The 18347-nt window shown below is 47.5% G+C and overlaps 2 long non-coding RNA genes across 2 annotated transcripts; both read right to left on the bottom strand.

Moving 5' to 3' along the window:
* Positions 1-983: 983 nt before the first annotated feature.
* On the bottom strand, positions 984-12729 carry LOC129620642 (uncharacterized). Its single transcript, XR_008698627.1, has 3 exons — positions 12590-12729; positions 1964-2164; positions 984-1253 (listed from the first exon to the last, which is right to left on the bottom strand). It is a non-coding gene; the product is annotated as an uncharacterized LOC129620642 (long non-coding RNA).
* Positions 12730-15863: 3134 nt separating this feature from the next.
* LOC129620641 (uncharacterized) lies at positions 15864-17335 on the bottom strand. The gene is made up of 2 exons (XR_008698626.1): positions 17197-17335; positions 15864-16134 (listed from the first exon to the last, which is right to left on the bottom strand). It is a non-coding gene; the product is annotated as an uncharacterized LOC129620641 (long non-coding RNA).
* Between the last annotated feature and the right edge of the window lie 1012 nt (positions 17336-18347).

The following is an 18347-nucleotide window of genomic DNA, read 5'->3' as shown; positions in this document are numbered from 1 at the left end:
CACTCAATGTGGAGGCTGTCCTAACAAACCAGGATTGATGGCCTGCTCCACACAGAACTGGCAGTGCTAACTTACTTCAGTCACCATGGGGCTCTCTGCTGGCAAGGCTACTTGGCATCGCCTCAGGTCTTCAGTGATACAACCCTTCACAGAGGGGCCACCTAAGCCAGCACAGGTGGAGAGAGCCCCATATGGGAGGTAGGTCCCTGAGGGTCCTCTACGCTGGCTTCACACCATTTGTCATCTGCTCCTCACTTGCCCAGGCTTCCCTGATGGCCCAGTGAATCCACTTGCCAATGCAGGAGACATGAATTCCATCCCTAGGTCAGGAAGATTCCCTGAAGGAGGAAATGGCAACCCACTCCAGTATCCTCGCCTGAAAAATTCCATGGACAGAGGAGCCAGGCAGGCTGCAGTCCATGCGGTCGCAGTCAGACACGACTGAGCGACTAAACAACCTCACCGGCCCTGATTGGAAGCCCAGAAAGGAGGAAGGGGAGGTCAGAATAGACTGCTGTCTGCATGACAGTTTGCTAGAGGGCTTGAGCTGTCTCTTTAAGGATCTCTATCTGCTTGTGAATTGCTGGACTGGACAGGTGACCTAAGGTTGCTTTAATTCTTAGATCCTCTCCAGAGGTGACAGTCACCAGAGTGTTTATAATGGAATCTTTTGCTAACAAGGCTTCAAACTTTCCTGGTGACAGAGCTTTGCATCTTTAGAAGAGGAAGAACAAACATGGGTTCTGCTCGCACCAGGAGCCGGCCCCGTACCAGACACATCACAAGCAGTGCGTGGCTTCAGCGCCAGAATGACCCCACACTACAGGCACTCTTATGATCTCGGTTTTACAGACAAGGAAACGGAGCTCAACGCACTAGTCAGGGGAGAGGTACATCAGACAGCATTTTTCAGTTTTCACAACAACTTTAAAGTTGACAAAGCTCTTCAGCATAGAATATGTTCTTTTGACTTCAGAGCTTCACACTGCCTGCAAGAATTAACCCATTTTACAAATGAGAAAACTGAGACCGTGAGAGTTTAAGTGATTTGTCCGAGATCCAAAGGTTGAGCCACCAGACCTCTGAATGCAGCATTCTTTTCACAACGCTTTCTATGCATTCCAGGAGAAAGCCGTGAAGGTACAGTTAGGCAATTTTCCCATAGTTGACAAACAACTTCCTAAACCAGAGGGCTTACTTTCTTGAAAGACTTAGTAGAAGATCTCAAAATCTTCCCAGGCCCAGAGTGAACTCTGTGAAGTAGAAGTTACAAGGGGGCAGGAGGAATGAGTTCTCTGGGTTTAATGAAGCCCATGTGACCTCCCTTCTTCATCAGCGGCCTGGACCTCTGGGTATGGGGACCTAGCAAGGTTGCCACCGCAGCTTCTTGCTGTCCTTAAAAATCAAGCTTCGTGAACCTGACTCCCAGCAACACCTCTGTTCCCATCCTCACAGACCCCTCTCCACCAGCCAACCATTCACCAACTAGCCACAGAACACTTATAAGTCCATGGACTTTTCACTATATTCTCATTTAACTTGTCTTTTAAAAAAAAAAATTATTTTTGGCCAGGCTGGATCTTTGCTGCTACAAGAAGGCTTTCTCTAGTTGCAGCAGTTGGGAGCTACTCTTTGTTCTGGCTCACAGGCTCTAGAGCGTGGGCTCAGTAGTTGAGGCTCACAGCCTTAGTTGCCCCATGGCATGTGGAATCTTCCCTGACCAGGGATCAAACCTGTGTTCCCTGCATTGGCAGGTGGATTCCTAACCATTAGACCATCAGGGAGGCCGCTAACTTACTTTTATTGCATGCCTCAAGCTCAGATGCTCTGCTTTCCCAGCAGGAGTGTAAGAGACCTTGTCTTTCCCCTCTCTATAACCCCACATGAGACCACACTTAGAGGATGTGTTTTTTTTTAATTGATCTAGCCAAAAGCCAAATGATTATTATTTTTTTTTTTTTACCGTAGTATCCATTCTTCACCAAAAATATTCTTTTTGCTGTTAAAATGAGTTGCAGTAACTTGTCAGGGGGATATGCTGGCAGTCTCCTTTATGATTCAATTGGTTGTGGAAGTCTCCTTTCCATGCAGGTTTCTTGGAACCATTCCACTGGCTGGCCATCAGTTTTCAGCTGCCTAGCTTCCTCTGGCTAAGAACTGGCCACTGGAGAAGAAAAAGCAGGGTGGTTAGTACCTTATCAAGATCTTTAGCTGACAGTTTGAAATAACAACAGCAATAATGATGTGAACTATTTGTATCATCATTTTTCATTTTTTGAAATAGCAGTTGGATTTTGGGGCTGGAATAGTCCTTGAGACTAAGCCAAATTTTCTCATCTACAGACGGAGAAACAGATGAAGCTGTGAGCACCAAAAATCCTGAGTGACCCTCACAACTCTCCTCATGGGTCAACCAGTCCATGACAAGGAAACTGAGACACAGTGACTTGTCCCAAGTGGCTCCGCGGACTCAAGCAGAGCTGGGCCCTGACTTCCAGTTTCCCAGCCCATGATCTAGAGCTTTCCCCTCAGGTGCAGACTCCCTTAACGGAGGAACCCCTGGAATTGGCACTAAAGACCCTGGGTCATCCATGACATTGGCTCTGACCTTGGCTGCTGAAAGGCTGCTTCCAAAGGCCTCCCCGCTCCAAGAGTTTATCTCTGCTGCACTCCCAGCCCACTCTCCTTCCCTGTCCACCTTGAGTCATGAAGTGTGAAAACCCTGAATTCCTCCATCATTTGTTAAAAGACAACTCAGAGCTGGGGGCTGAATAGTTTCCTGTCACTTTAATTAACGACAAGGGCGTGTCTGCAGCTCCTTACAGCAGCAATTTCCGTGCTTCAGAAGACGTTTTAACTCTAACTAAGGGGGTTCTCTATGTGGCTATGACCGGCCCTATCTGGCTGGAGGAGGTGGTGAGGATCAGATGTGGATACCGCTAAGTCTCCAGAGACAGCAGCCCCTCGGCGGGACAGTGAGAGCGCCCCCTGGTGGAAAGGCTCAAAGAGCTTACTGCCCCTAGGGCACAAAGGGAGAGCCAGTGAGAGACCAAGAAGGTTAGACTTCAAGGACGACTCCCCAGCCTCTTCTCAGCCAAGTCGCTGTTGATGGCTGCTTCTCAGGTGGCCCCACACTGTGTCAGAAGACCAGGCTGATTCTGCAGCAAGTGTTTACGTCACGGAGTCAAGACAAAACCATGGCGGGGCTTCCCTGGTGGCTCAGTGGTAAAGAATCTGCCTACCAATGCAGGAGACATGGGTTCAATCCCCAGTCTGGGAAGATCCCACATGCCACCGGGCAACTAAGCCCATGTGCCACAACTACTGAAACTACTGAAGCCAGCACTCTAGAGCCAGCGCTCTGCAACGAGAAGCCGCCACAATGAGAAGCCCTCGCGCTGCAACGAAGAGTAGCCCCCACTTGCGGCAACTAGAGAAAGTCCGTGCACCGCAGTGAAGACTTAGCGCAGCCAAATAGAAAAAATAAAACAAAAATACTTAAAAAAAAAAAAAGACCAGCCCATGGTCCAGGTTTCCAGCTCAAGGAATTCACATCTTATTGAGAATTCAAGACGTAAAACTCTGCTCCCGGTTTTGCCTGCCTGGCATGCATTTCCCTGTCTCCTATCACAGAGCCCCAATTTTGCTCGAGATCCCCCTCACTCAGTCTGTGTCGTTCCCCTCCCACACAGGGTAACCTTAGGGAGGGGTCTCCAACCTAGACCACGTGAGAAGCTCCTTTAAAATCCAGAGAAATGATCTTCTTCCTCTTCTAGAAAGCCTTTCTTGACCCTCAGAAGCAGGTGTCCACTTGCCCCGGGACAGCTTCATGTCCATCTCCGACTTCTTTGTACTGCAACTGCATGTTTCTGTGTCAGTCTTCCCCTCCAGACTCTGGGCTTTTAAGAGCTAAGGGTGTCTTTCCGCTTTTTTAGATCAGCAGGATGGTGCCTGGCTCATGGTAGGTGTTCAATAAATGGTTGATGAAGAGAGTCAAGACTCACACCCAAACTGTAAAGAATCATGTAAGTACCAGGTGGGCAGATCTGATCCTACAGTCTTGTAGATGTCTTATCAACCCTGAGTGCTACAAATCACAACACACAGAGGCATAACAGTTTTGCATTTATTGGTGAGGTGAGATAAACCCCATCTGACAAGTCCCCATACTCATATACCAGCCAGATGGTGCACGATAAATAAGCAGCTCTGGCATACACCACAGCAACCCCAAGCTCAGGCGGTATCTGGTAGTAAGAGGCTGCGGAAGAGAGCTTTCACCGCTGGATCAGGACGGGGCTCGGGGAAGGGAACCTGCAGAGGAAGAGGCTTACACATCTCCCCTAACTTTTCTTGGTTTCTTGTTTAGAAAAACAAAATACATGCCTGAGGCAACTGAAGAGTACCAGGCTATGCAGAGGGGCTTTCTTGATGGCTCAGCAGGTAAAGAATCCACCTGCCAATGCAGGAGACACAGGAAATGTGGGTTCAATCCCTGGGCCAGGCAGATTCCCTGGAGCAGGGCATGGCAACCCACTCCAGTATTCTTGCCTGGAGAATCCCATGGACAGAAGAGCCTGGCGAGCTACTGTCCAAAAGGTCGCAAAGTCAGACACGACTGAGCGACTAAGCATGCGTGCAGGCTACGTGGAGCTGATGCTGAAAAACACAATACTTACTTATAAGAAACAATTACACACCAAAATAGATTCAGAGTAATCCAGGGCATTTCTGCCCTTGTAAAATGCATGAACTCAATCAATAAACATTCTTCCTCCACCGCTTAGGAGCCCCAGGACAACCTTGCCTCAATGGAAGAATTTCACCTTGAGTGAAAAGGGGGCAAACTCAGCCATGTTCTCAAGCAAATTCCAACTGAGAGGCAGTTTTTCTCCTCCTTTTCTGTCCCCTCTGTAGTTTAGGGGAACTCGTACATGGGCTGGCTCCCCAGGTTAGAATTCAGAAGAAACTAAAGAGTTATTTCTCCACTGACCCTCCATATTTCTCTAAATCCACTTTCTGTTGCCTCCAAGCCAAAACCAGTTATCTTGGGATGGAAGGAAATTGTTTCATTGTTAATATGATTTGTATCTAGCATATCCAGGCACCCTACTAATAATCATCATATTCCTGCCCTTCAGTTCTTTTCAAAATGATGGTCTATTGATCCAGCCACCTCCCAGGTTTTGAAGTTCGTGGAAAAGGACGTCTCCACCGTACTATTCATTCTCATTGTTCCTCATGCTGCAGGGGTGGAGTGTTGACTTTCATATTTCGTGTACTTTCTCTGCTCCTTCAAATAAGGACCAATCATCAGGAATCTTTTGATGCCTACGAGGCACAATTCCAAGCCCAGAGCTGGCCCACAGAGATTGCTGAGCAGAACGGATCTATGTACACCTGTCTCTCCCACCCTCCACTGAGACTGCGCCCTTTAAATTCTTAAGTGTTAGCATGGTGGCTTTTCCCTGCAGAGATAGGTAGAAGGACATCTTGCATTCTTGATGTCTCTTCTATTTCGTTTGAGCCTTACAACCACCCCTTGAGGCTGGGTAAGAACAAAAGTAGTTTGGAGCAACTCACCAGAGCTGGGATTGGGCCCTGGGTGTTCTGGCTCCAGACCCAGTGCTCTTTCCTCTCTATCTTATCCTCATACCCTTCTTAGGCAGCAGCCCATTTCAGGCAGCATGGCCCCACCAGGGCTCACATGGCATCTTGGCCGTGCCGTTCACATGCTGTGGGACCTTGAAGGGGTTTTATCTAAGCCTCAGTTTTTTGTTTTTTTTTAATCATTTTTTAAAAAAGATTTATTTATTTGGCTGCACTGGGTCTTAGTTGTGGCATGTGTGACCTTCAATCTTAGTTGCAGCATGTGGGCTCTTTAGCATGCCAACTCTTAGTCACAGTTTGTGGGATCTAATTCCCCAACTAGGAACGAACCTGGGCCCCCTGCATTGGGAGTGTGGAGTCTTAGCCACTGGACCACCAGGGATGTTCTTCATCCAATAACCCGACCTAAGAAGACTCCAGTCAGGATTGCTCGGGCCCAGTGCACGAGTTAAATGAGATGAAGCTTCTAACTCAGTCTTTATCCCTGAGTTGGTGCCCAGTCGCTCTCATTGTGAGTATTGTTGATCTTATTGCTATTTGACTGAAACTGTTGTATGATTATTTCTGGGCCAAAACAAATCACTCAGCAGGTAGGTCTTCCCTCTGTCTTGGTCTTGATGGCATCATCATTCCTGTATCTACCTTCCTTTCTTATTTTAACAACTAAAGAACCTGTCCTTTCAGCTTAGAGGATTTGGCTTCCCTGGTGGCTCAGCTGGTAAAGAATCCACCCACAATACGGGAGATCTGGGTTTGATCTTTGGGTTGGGAAAATCCCCTGGATAAGGGAAAGGCTACCCACTCCAGTATTCTGGCCTGGAGAATTCCATGGACTATATAGTCCATGGAGTCACAAAGAGTTGGACACGACTGAGCGACTTTCACTTTCACTTTTTAACTGAGTTTCTAAGATATTTGGAAAGCCTCTTCCAGGGAGAATCCTTAGAGACATAGTGAAGAGAAGGGTTTAGACCAGACTCTACTCCCATGAGGAGGCCAGGCCTCTGATCGACCAACTCGTCCCTCATCTCCCCTTGTGGAGTAGAAACTTCACTAAAGACACTGTGTTGGGCCAGCCCCTGGGTCCTGACATGGCACTGCCCGGCTGTTCTCCATCCCCTCCCCATCCAATCTGGTACCAAATCCTAGTAACTGTCCCATGACTCACTGGGCTCTCAGGTCACACTCACTGCCACCACCTCAGACCATGCACCTCTTACACAGACAATTAACTAACCACTAACTAGTCCTCTTGCCTTCAGGTTCCTAAGGGAACCTGATCCCAGCATTCTGGATCAGACTGACCTTCCTGGAGCCTGGCTCCACTGATGAGTCTTCTTAGCTGACTCTCACTTTATAAAGCAAACTCGGAAGTCCCAAGTGCACACCATGCAGAATCTAGCCACACCCTGCCTCAAGCAACTATCCCATGTGATGGGTCCACTAACACTTCCAAAACACTCATCCAAGGGGAAGACATGCAGGTGCTTTGAAAAATGAGTGTTCCTTTGACAAAGGAGGCAAGAATATACAATGGATTAAAGACAATCTCTTTAACAAGTGGTGCTGGGAAATCTGGTCAACCACTTGTAAAAGAATGAAACTAGAACACTTTCTAACTAACACCATACACAAAAATAAACTCAAGATGGATTAAAGATCTAAACATAAGGCCAGAAACTATAAAACTCCTAGAGGAGAACATAGGCAAAACACTCTCTGACATACATCACAGCAGGATCCTCTATGACCCACCTCCCAGAATATTGGAAATAAAAGCAAAAATAAACAAATGGGACCTAATTAACCTTAAAAGCTTCTGAACATCAAAGGAAACTATTAGCAAGGTGAAAAGACAGCCTTCAGAATGGGAGAAGATAATAGCAAATGAAGCAACTGACAAACAACTAATCTCGAGAATATACAAGCAACTCCTACAGCTCAACTCCAGAAAAATAAATGACCCAATCAAAAAATGGGCCAAAGAACTAAACAGACATTTCTCCAAAGAAGACACAGATGGCTAACAAACACAGGAAAAGATGCTCAACATCACTCATTATCAGAGAAATGCTAATCAAAACCACTATGAGGTACCATTTCACACCAGTCAGAATGGCTGCGATCCAAAAGTCTACAAGTAATAAATGCTGGAGAGGGTGTGGAGAAAAGGGAACCCTCTTACACTGTTGGTGGGAATGCAAACTAGTACAGCCACTATGGAGAACAGTGTGGAGATTCCTTAAAAAACTGGAAATAGAACTGCCTTATGATCCAGCAATCCCACTTCTGGGCATACACACTGAGGAAGCCAGAAGGGAAAGAGACACGTGTACCCCAGTGTTCATCGCAGCACTGTTTATAATAGCCAGGACATGGAAGCAACCTAGATGTCCATCAGCAGATGAATGGATAAGAAAGCAGTGGTACATATACACAATGGAGTATTACTCAGCTATTAAAAAGAATACATTTGAATCAGTTCTAATGAGGTGGATGAAACTGGAGCCTATTATACAGAGTGGAGTAAGCCAGAAAGAAAAACACCAATACAGTATACTAATGCATATATATGGAATTTAGAAAGATGGTAACAATAACCCTGTGTACGAGACAGCAAAAGAGACACTGATGTATAGAACAGTCTTATGGACTCTGTGGGAGAGGGAGAGGGTGGGAAGATTTGGGAGAATGGCATTGAAACATGTAAAATATCATGTATGAAATGAGTCGCCAGTCCAGGTTCGATGCACGACACTGGATGCTTGGGGCTGGTGCACTGGGACTACCCAGAGGGATGGAATGGGGAGGGAGGAGGGAGGAGGGTTCAGGATGGGGAACATATGTATACCTGTGGCGGATTCATTTTGATATTTGGCAAAACTAATACAATTATGTAAAGTTTAAAAATAAAATAAAATTAAAAAAAAAAAAAGAAAAATGAGTGTTCCCAGGCCTGAGTCAAACTTAACTGAGACTTACTGGGGGTGGATCCCAGGAATCTGTACTTATAAAAAGTTTCAGGCTGCTGAAGCACTGCTGGGTGTAGGAACCAAAGCCCTACACAGTCACCTGGGAGATCTGTGCCCAGCCCCCCACATCCATCACACACCCTGACTCTCTCTGCAGCCCAGGATCTGCCTGCTGAATTCTCCCCATCCTTCAAGGCCCACATCCAATACCCACTCCTGCAGGAGGTTTCTCCACATTCCTTCAGCCAGAAGTCTGCTCCCCCTTCTCTGAATACTCATCACATCTTATCCTCCCCTCTGTGCCATTTTCTAGTCATCCCTTCAAGTCAGCCTCCATCGCCTCATCTCCTGGCCCCGAGTCAAACTTGAGACGTACCCATGCTCAACTGCTCTCCATGTCCTCTCCCTCTATTTGCAGATAATAGTATTTATGTCATAGGATTGTTTTAAGGATTAATGAATTATCCATGTAGAGTATTTCAAGCTGTGCCAAGAAACATTAGCTCTTCTAATCATCACTACCATCATGTCATCTCCATTCATGTTTTTATGGTTATTTGTATGCCTGTGTTTCCTCCCCTGAGTTCCTGTTGAAAGCAAGGCTATCTCCTATTCATCTTCCTCCCCTCTGTGGCACTTGACACAATGCCGTCCACCTACAGGACATGCATAACTTCTGCATGGATGGATGACAGACTCTGATGCAGCTACTGCTTCCGGCCACTCTGTTTTCTCCCCATCCATCCCCACTACCGAAACTCACCCTCAAAGAACTAACCACTCTCAGAATCTGTAACTGTATGTTTCTTTTTGGCAATTATTTATCATCTGCCATTTTCACTAGGTTCTAAGTTCCTTGAAGGCAGGGGTTTGATTTTAAATTAATTAGCAAATCCTAATTAATCTAAAAGTGATTCATTAACCTACCAATGGACCTTTTTTTAAAAAAGTTCTCGATTGGGTTATGTATATTACAGCAGTTTCAGTAAATGTGTCCTGCTGGCGCTGCAGCGTTAATTGCTCAGTCGTGTCCGACTCTTTGCGACCCCATGGACTGTAGCCAGCCAGGCTCCTCTGTTCATGGGCTTTCTCAGGCAAGAGTACTGGAGTGGGGTGCCATTGCCTTCTCCAGAGATAATGAAATGGTCCTACTAGTAGACAGAACTAATCAGTGACCTCATCGAGTGTAGATCAATGAGTAGTTAACTGGGTTATTGACAAGGTAACTTGTTGATACAAGGTAACTGAGGTACGAGGTAGGCATTCAGAGTGTGGGCTCTGCAGACAGGTGGGCTAGTTTGGGACACTCTATCTTATTACCTGTGCAACTATAAGCAAGGGAGTGACCTTACTCTTCTCATCTCTAAGATGGAGATAAGAGGAGCTTGACCTCAAAGGGTCACCGGGCCTGTGAAATGCTTACTCAGGAAGTTAGTTATTTAATGAAGATGATAATGCTGGCTTCCAAATAACATCAGAAGGAAATGACAGCCCACTTCAGTATTCTTGCCTGGAGAATCCCAGGGACAGAGGAGCCTAGCGGGCTGCCGTCTATGGGGTCGCACAGAGTCGGACACGACTGAAGCGACTTAAGAGCAGCAGCAGCCTAAATATATTTTTAGGGGTTGGATCATGTGCTTCAATTTTATTATCTATGAAGTAGTACACCGGAGTTCTTATTTTAGTATTAAAATGATGAGCTGTTTACAAGGGAAATTTAGGGCCCATCCATGTACATCCTAACCCCTAGCCAGAAATATACTCACTTTATAGAAAAGTCATTGCAGGCTTTACCTCCTTAAGGAAAGTCTAAGCAGATTTAAATTTTTCCTCATGGAAAAACTAAAATAAAGAATTCTAGGACAGAACTAAGAAGGGAATGGATCAATTCGACCACACTCATCTGCCTGTCCTTCCACCTGCTTCCCCAGAACTTTGAGGACAAACACAAAACATCAGTGTGACCCTAATAAAACCCAGAGCTCTACACAATCAGTCCACGTAAAGAGCCACATACAAAATCTCAGCGTGCAGGGCCCACACGTAACTAAAAGGGAATTGCTCATCTTCACTTGTATCTCGCAAAGTACAGTCCGCCCTCTGTGTCCATGGGTTTCAGACCTGAAATTTTGATCCAAGCTTGATTGATCCATGGCTGTGACTCATGAGGTCACACAGGGGTGGCTGTATTCACTGTAGTCCATTGTTTTGTAGAAGGGACATGGGTATCTATGGACTTGTGGGCCCTCAAATCAATCCCCCACGAATCCTGAGGGATGACTGTCTATTAAAAGTGATTCAATTCATAACTCACCACAACACGCCTCAGAAACACTTCCTCTCACCTTACAAGATGTTGCTTTGGAAATAACTTCAAACCCTAATTCTTCCTCAAGCCCTGCATGCAGACCTTTCTCTTCCTGCCTCCCTACTTACTTCTCTACTGATTGACCCAATCCCTTTACCTTCACCACCACCTTCAATGCTTTCCACCAATCTACCCCCCTCTTCCCACATCACAGAAGCATTATTAAAAGGTTATCGTGTAAATGTAGAGGTCTTAGAGATTTTTTTGAACAAAGGTTTTGAGGAACCATTGTTTCTTTCTTCCTTAGGAATTTTAGGTAGGTTCCAATGATTTTGTTGAGGTATGAAGGTAACAGAAAGCAAATTTAGTGGAGGCTAACTTTTGACCCTGCTGCTGCTACTGCTGCTGCTAAGTCGCTTTACTCGTGTCCATAGACGGCAGCCCACCAGGCTCCCCTGTTCCTGGGATTCTCCAGGCAAGAACACTGGAGTGGGTTGCCATTTCCTCCTCCAAAGCATAAAAGTGAAAAGTGAAAGTGAAGTCGCTCAGTCGTGTCCAACTCTTCTCGACCTCATGGACTGCAGCCCACCAGGCTCCTCCGTCCATGGGATTTTCCAGGCAAGAGTACTGGAGTAGGGTGCCATTTGCAATCAATTATTTCAGTTAAGCTTAGGTTCATTGTTCCAGGGCTGCAGCCACCATCTTACAAACAGAGATGTTGACAAGATTTATTAATACATGAGCTTTAGGTACTAGTTAGTATTCTTTGGGGCTTCCCCAAAGAATGGTGGCTCAGTAGTAAAAAGAATCTGCCTGTCAATGCAGGAGACACAAGAGACATGGATTCGATCCCTGGGTTGGAAAGATCCCCTGGAAGAGGAAATGGTAACCCATTCCAGTATTCTTGCCTGGAGATTCCTGTGGACAGAGGAGTCTGGTGGGCTGCAGGTCATGGGGTTGCAAAAGAGTCAGACACTATTGAAGCGACTAAAGAATAACAACATTATTAAAAGGATAATGACCCATTATCTCTCTGCACTAATTTTTCCAATTATAAAAATAATGTGTTCATAACAGAATATTTATAAATATATGGAGAATAAAATTTAAATGACCCATTAAAAGTTAAATAAATAAAATAAAACCTATGTTCATCTTCTAGAGGCTACTTGTAGCAATTAAAAAAAATGACATGTAGCAAAGAGTCAAACCATATTGGCCTCTCTCATTTACTGACTGTGTCTTCAACTCAATCATTAATCTCACTGAACTTCACTTATCTTGTGCATGAAAATACATATAAACATACCAGGTCTTTCTACTTCTCAAGGATGTTGTAAGGCCAAAATTAAAAAAAAAGAGAGAAAAAACACTTTGAGAATCACTAAATCTGTGGTCTAGGCAAAAATTAAAGCCAATCGTGGGCATTATCTTCTCCTAATTGGTTCTTTCTCCTCCTTCCATCCCTGACTTACCAAATCTTCCTACTTCTCCTCCCTCCCAGGTAAGTAAAAATGTCCTTTCTCAGCTACCACTTCAAGGCTGGATAAAATGCACCCCGATGGATGTCTAAGCAGCAGTGGTGTGATTCTTTTAAACTGTGAATTCCTAGTTAGACTGTGCCCATCCCAATTTTGTGTGCGTGTGAATCTGTGTACAGTATCCACCCTAGGACCACAGTGCGAGGCCATATACTCACTGTAAGCAGAAACGACGGTGATGGGCCCACTCAGAGATGACTCCCTGGGTTTGTGAAAGCTGAAAGTGCCTCATCTCGTCACGTTTTCTTTTCTTCAATTAGACATCAAGCTGGAGGCAAAGTTCTCCCCATTCTGCACTCTTGAAAGTAAGGAATCATTACTCCAGTGCAACGTGACTAGCTAGAGCTCTTGACCAAAATCAGTTTATAGAAGATTTAGACTTAAATTTCTGTTAAAATTTTGAAGACAAATATATGCAGAAGAGCAGGGGAGTCCCTGGAGGAGAGAGGAACTGAGGGGGAAAGGAAAGATGTGAACCGAGATACAAACCGCAGAGGAGGAGCTCAAGATGTCCTGAGGCCGGAGGCAGGCCAGGCCACGGGGCTGTCGGGGAGGGGCGGGATCTCTGCTCACCCAGGGGCTGGTGCTCAAAAACCAAGCCCCTGGCTCCACTGCTTTTTCACCTTTGCAGAGACAAGCTACTCCATGAGAGAGATGGAGCTCTTCCTAGGTGCAACCAGCCAACTGCCCTTCAGGGCACTGCAGCCCGTTACTAACCGCAGTGGCTTCCATCTGGGGCTCTCACCACGCGCCAGGATGCTGTGGGAAGGGCTTCGGAAGCCCTCAAGGCAGGTATGGGGCTAGATGATGGTGGTGGTTTAGTCGCTAAATCATGTCTGACTCTCGAGACCCCATGGATTTTAGCCCACCAGGCCCCTCTGTCCTCCTTCTCCAGACAAGACTACTGGAGTGGGTTGCCATTTCCTTCTCCAGGGGATCTTCCACACCCAGGGATCAAACCCTGCCTCCTGCACTGCAAGCAGATTCCTCACCCACTGAGCCACCAGTGTGGCTCAAATACTTACTTCCTTTCACCAGGGGGCGGTTATATTTGGGTTGGCCAAATGTTCAGTCTGGCTTGTCTGAAAAAACCCAAACAAACTTTTTGGCCAATCCAATACTCTTCTCCCGTTCACTGGGACAGTGATCAAGGACAGTCTCATTCTCTCTCTCCCTTCCCTTCTCCCTCTCTCTGTCCCCACTAGCAGGGCTGCTCTGTCACTCTGGCGCACCCTGAGCATGGCATGCCGCAGTAGCCCTGACGCCAGGCCACGGTGAACAAGGAACGCAGAGAAGAATGAACTTTTGCGGTGATGGTTTAACACAGTGTAACTTAATTTCGCCTTTCTCGGGTGATGGCTCAGTGTTAAAGAATTCGCCTGCAATGCAGGGGATGTGGGTTCGATCCCTGGGTCAGGAACATCCTCTGGAGAAGGAAATGGCTACCACTCCAGTATTCTTTCCTGGGAAAACCCATGGACAGAGGAGCCTGGTGGGCTCCAGTCCATGGGGTCGCAGAGAGTCAGACATGACTGAGCCTACACATACACACACACACACACACACACACACACATAACTTAGTTTCAGCTGCCATGATCATATGGGAAGTGGAGGCTCCAAGAGGGTAACTGCCCAAGATGCAATGACCAGCAGCGTCCCTCTAACTGCAGAGCCCACAGTCTTCTGGCCCCACTCCCACCTCCCAACCCTCCTCCAGCCACTTGCCATCCTTTGCCAGACCAACCTTGTCTCTCCCTTGCAGCCTGATCCTGGGCAGCAAGGTCCCCCTGGCAACTGCAAAGGCAGCTCCCACTTCCCTTTACCAGCTTCTCCTTCACACCAGCCCTGTTAGCCACATTCCCATTCCTCAGATTCCTTTGGGGACTTCCAGGACCTTACACCTCTCCCTGCCTCCTCCTGGGCATTTCTCTTTATGTCCCAGGGAGGCTGACTTGGCAGTTACAGCACAGTCTTCAGAATCAGACAGGATCCCAAAGGTCAAATCCAGTCTCTTCCTTTTTTCCAGCTGTCTTCCTAGGCAAGTGATTCATCTCTCTGAGCCCCTGTTTTTTAAATGGAAGACTGGAATAACAACCCCTCCCTCTTGGGCTCCTGCGAACATCATTAAATGATTTGGCCCGAGTGAAGGAAAGAGTCCAACCGCGCGCCACGTCTTGCTTAGTTCACTCGCTTGCCTGAGTGTTGCTCGGTACCACTTGCCCTACCCTTCTGCCTCTCTGCTTGGTTCATTAAGAGGCTGCTCTGGGCCCATAAGACTCCCTCTGTCAACAAACTGAACAAAAAGATCCAGAAACAAGTCAGCTAGATCCATTAGCAATTACCCAGCCTTCAAACTCCTCTGGAATCTAACCTCTTCTCATTACGTCCCCAGCTTCCACTCTAGTCCAGATCACCATCACCCCTCACCTGGATCACTGCTTTAGTCTCCTATCTGCTCCCTCTGCTGCCTTCCCCCGACTCAATAGTCTGTCTCCACACAGCACTCCCAGCATGCTTGTCACATAGAAGTCACACCATGCCCCTACTTGACTCCCAGTCTCCCGAAGACCCTCCAGTCCCTCCCTCTGCCCTCTGAGCTGCCACATTCTGTGCTGTGCATGCACGTGTGCTACTTTGCTCAGCTGCATCCAACTCTCTGAGACCCCATGGACTGCAGCCTACCAGGCCCCTCTGTCCATGGATCCTTCAGGCAAGAATACTAGAGTGGGTTGCTATGCCCTCCTCCAGGGGATCTTCCCGACCCAGGGATCAAACCTGTGTCTCTTATATCTACCTGCATTGGCAGGAGGGTTCTTTACCACTAGCACCAACTGGGAAGCCCCATTCTATACTGCTTCCCCTGCAAATGGACTCCCCATCCCCCAACCTCCCGGTCTGACAAGAGCATCTTTGATTTTCAGGTACTCTTGTTGGAAACTTAGAAATCATCTAGTCATCTTTAACACCCCTGTTCTTCACCCCTGCATATGTCCACACAGCTTTTTAATTCTTTCCAAACACTTCCTTAGAGTAACCTCTCTTTTCCATGCTCATGATGGAACTTATAGCCCCCCTTCATCTGGAGATCCTCCTTTGACCCCTGGATAAACCAGGTCCCCATTTATGCCCTACTAGCTCCTGACTTTACACTGCATTGACTATTAGCAGCTGCACATGTGTGATAACATTGGATTCCTCTCTCTCTCCCCACTGACTATAAACTCCACAAGGGCAGCTCTCAATAAAGCCATTAGATGGATGAATTGAGCTACTTTGTCTTTGGTCCCTACCTATCATGGAAGCTTCTAGAAGGGCAGAGCTGTGTTCATTACTACTTGTATTATCCTTACTCTCCACCACCCCCTTTCCACCCCTGCCTCCACCCAGCCCCAGCACTTAGTGCAAAACCAAGAGCACACTACAGCATAGATTGATTGTGGTGTCCCCTTCAATTATTCAGATGTTGAGTTTTGGGGAAAAGCAAACCCTCACTTCCTAGTGACCAGTCAGGCAGCCAGGCCCTGCCAGCCCCAGGAACCCAATAACTGCGACCGTCTGTTGCCACAGCGGCCCACCAGGCTGGCAGCGCTTCTCGCCTTTGCCTCCTGATTCTGCAGTAATTAGAAACAGCAGTCCTCGCCACGTCGCGCTCCCCGGAGCACCCGGCTGGATACACGGAACACATGTAGCTGCGAGACCACCTGCCGGGAAGAGAATAGAAGAATCATTTGCTGAACATGGCAGGGGTGATGGCTAAGGGGATGAGCCGCTGCATAGCAAATAGCCGCCCCATCTTCCCCAAAGCCCTAAATAATTTCTCCACTTGAAAAAAAAAAGAGAAAATACACGATTAATTTTTCATGTAGATCATCCCACTTGGAAGCATAGGGAAGGGCTGCAGCATACTAAGAGCCAAACTTGAGCTTCCAAGTCACTGGCTAAGACACAGCCAGGGAGAGGGAAGAAAAAAGAAAACCCGCGGTGTCTAATTGTGGCGTGTGGTGCCTGCGGGGAAGGGACAGAAAGGAGGGCTCCCGCTTGCTCTCTCTCGCCTTTTAGGGTCCGGCCCTGGCATGGTCCCGTCCACTGTCACATTTGGTGCCATAACACTGAGGGTTGGGTCGTCTTCCTTTTCTACACGAGGAAACCAAGACATGGGGCACTGGGTCCCAGAGGAGGCCCAGCAGGATTTCAAGCCCAGCACCCACTTGCCTCCCGCACACCCACCACCACCAGCCGAGTCCCAGCAGGTATTCAGGGAGCCACTGGGTGACCATTTGTCCAACAGTGGGGCAGGCTCGCCTTCATTGCCACCACGTGGTCCAATTCAGACTTCTCTGTCTACGCCTTAACTGTTTATGGCCAGCCTGAGCCCTGACCAATGCAAAGCAAAGCGGAGAGGAGCAGAGAAAGCGACTTGGATTCCCCTTCTGAGCATCCCTGAATCCGATTAGGGTCCTTCCAACATAAAACCCAGGCTTCCCAGATAGCTCAGTGGTAAAGAATCCACCTGCGATGCAGGAGACCCAGGTTTGATCCCTGGGTTGGAAAGATCTCCTGGAGAAGGAAACGTCAACCCACTCTAGTATTCTTGCCTGGAGAATTCCAAGGACAGAGGAGCCTGGCGGGCCACAGTCCATGGGGTCGCACAGAGTCAGAAATGACTGAAGCGATTTAACACACACAGCAATGTAAAACCCAGCGCTGCTGCAGAACCCGTTACCAAGGGGAGGGAGGCTCAGAGCATTAGCTCTGAAATTTACCTGGCTTACATTTCCCCCACTGCTTCACTAGCTGTAGGACTCTGGGCGAATGGCTTAACCTCCGTATACTTGTTTCCTAGGGCTGCTGGAACAAAGTGCTGCGGACCGGGTGGCTTAAAACAACAGAAATGTATTGGTTCACAGTCCCAAGACTGGAAGTTCAAAAGCAAGGTGTCAGCAGGGTCGGTTCCATCTGAGGGCCCTGAGGAAGAATCTGGGCCAGCCTCTTCCCAAATTGTTGGTGATTGTCCCATAGCCTTACTGTTCCTTGACTTGTAGAAGCATCACTCCAGTCTCTGCCTCTTTATCTCTAACTCTGGACATTTTAATTATAATGTCTTGGTGTTTGTCTCTGGGTTCATGTGGAAGGAGAGTTTAAAAAAAAAAAAAGGTTCTCCTCCAGGACTTCTTTCCCAGGTGGTGCTTGTGGTAAAGTACCTGCCTGCCAGTGTAGGAGATGCGAGAGATGTGAGTTCCATCCCTGGGTTGGGAATATCCCCTGAAGGAGGGAATGGCAACCCACTCCAGTATTCTTGCCTGGAGAATTCCATGGACAGAAGAGCCTGGCAGGCTACCGTCCTGGGGTCATAAAGAGTCGGACACGACTGAGTGACTGAGCATGCCAGTACTTCCACTTTCGAAGAGAGAAAGTTGCAGCAAATCCCTGCCCCTCCAGCATGTGCTTATAATTATCAATTAACCTCTGTCTCCTGTGACCCAGGTGCTTCTCCAGCTGTTGCCAGTGTGCTGGGACTTGGAGCGAGTGAGTTTGTGTGCGACTCCTTTAAAACAGTCTTGCTTTCCCACAGCCCTCGGGCTCTCCCAGACATAAGCCCCTGTTGGTTTTCAAGGCCAGATATTGGGCTCCCTGGGCTGGGGAGCCCAATGTGGGGCTCAGACCTCTCGCTCCTCATGGGAAACCTCCACAACTGTGATATCCCTCCCGTTTGTGGGTGACTGCACTGAGGTGATGGGTTCTGGCTAGATTGTGTCTGTCCCTGCTAGCCATCCTGGTGTGACCTTTTCTCTGTATCTTTAGTTGTGGAAAATCTGTTCTATTCTGCTAATTTTCAGGTTGTTCTCAGAAAGAGTTGTTTAATTTGTAGATGCAGTTTTGGTGTGTCCATGGGAGGAGACAAGCTCAGGATGCT

Source organism: Bubalus kerabau, chromosome 10 (genome assembly GCF_029407905.1).
Source record: "Bubalus kerabau isolate K-KA32 ecotype Philippines breed swamp buffalo chromosome 10, PCC_UOA_SB_1v2, whole genome shotgun sequence".
Taxonomy (NCBI): Eukaryota; Metazoa; Chordata; class Mammalia; order Artiodactyla; family Bovidae; genus Bubalus; species Bubalus kerabau.
The sequence above is the reverse complement of the archived record's forward strand: the minus strand, read 5'-3'. Positions and strand labels throughout refer to the sequence as shown.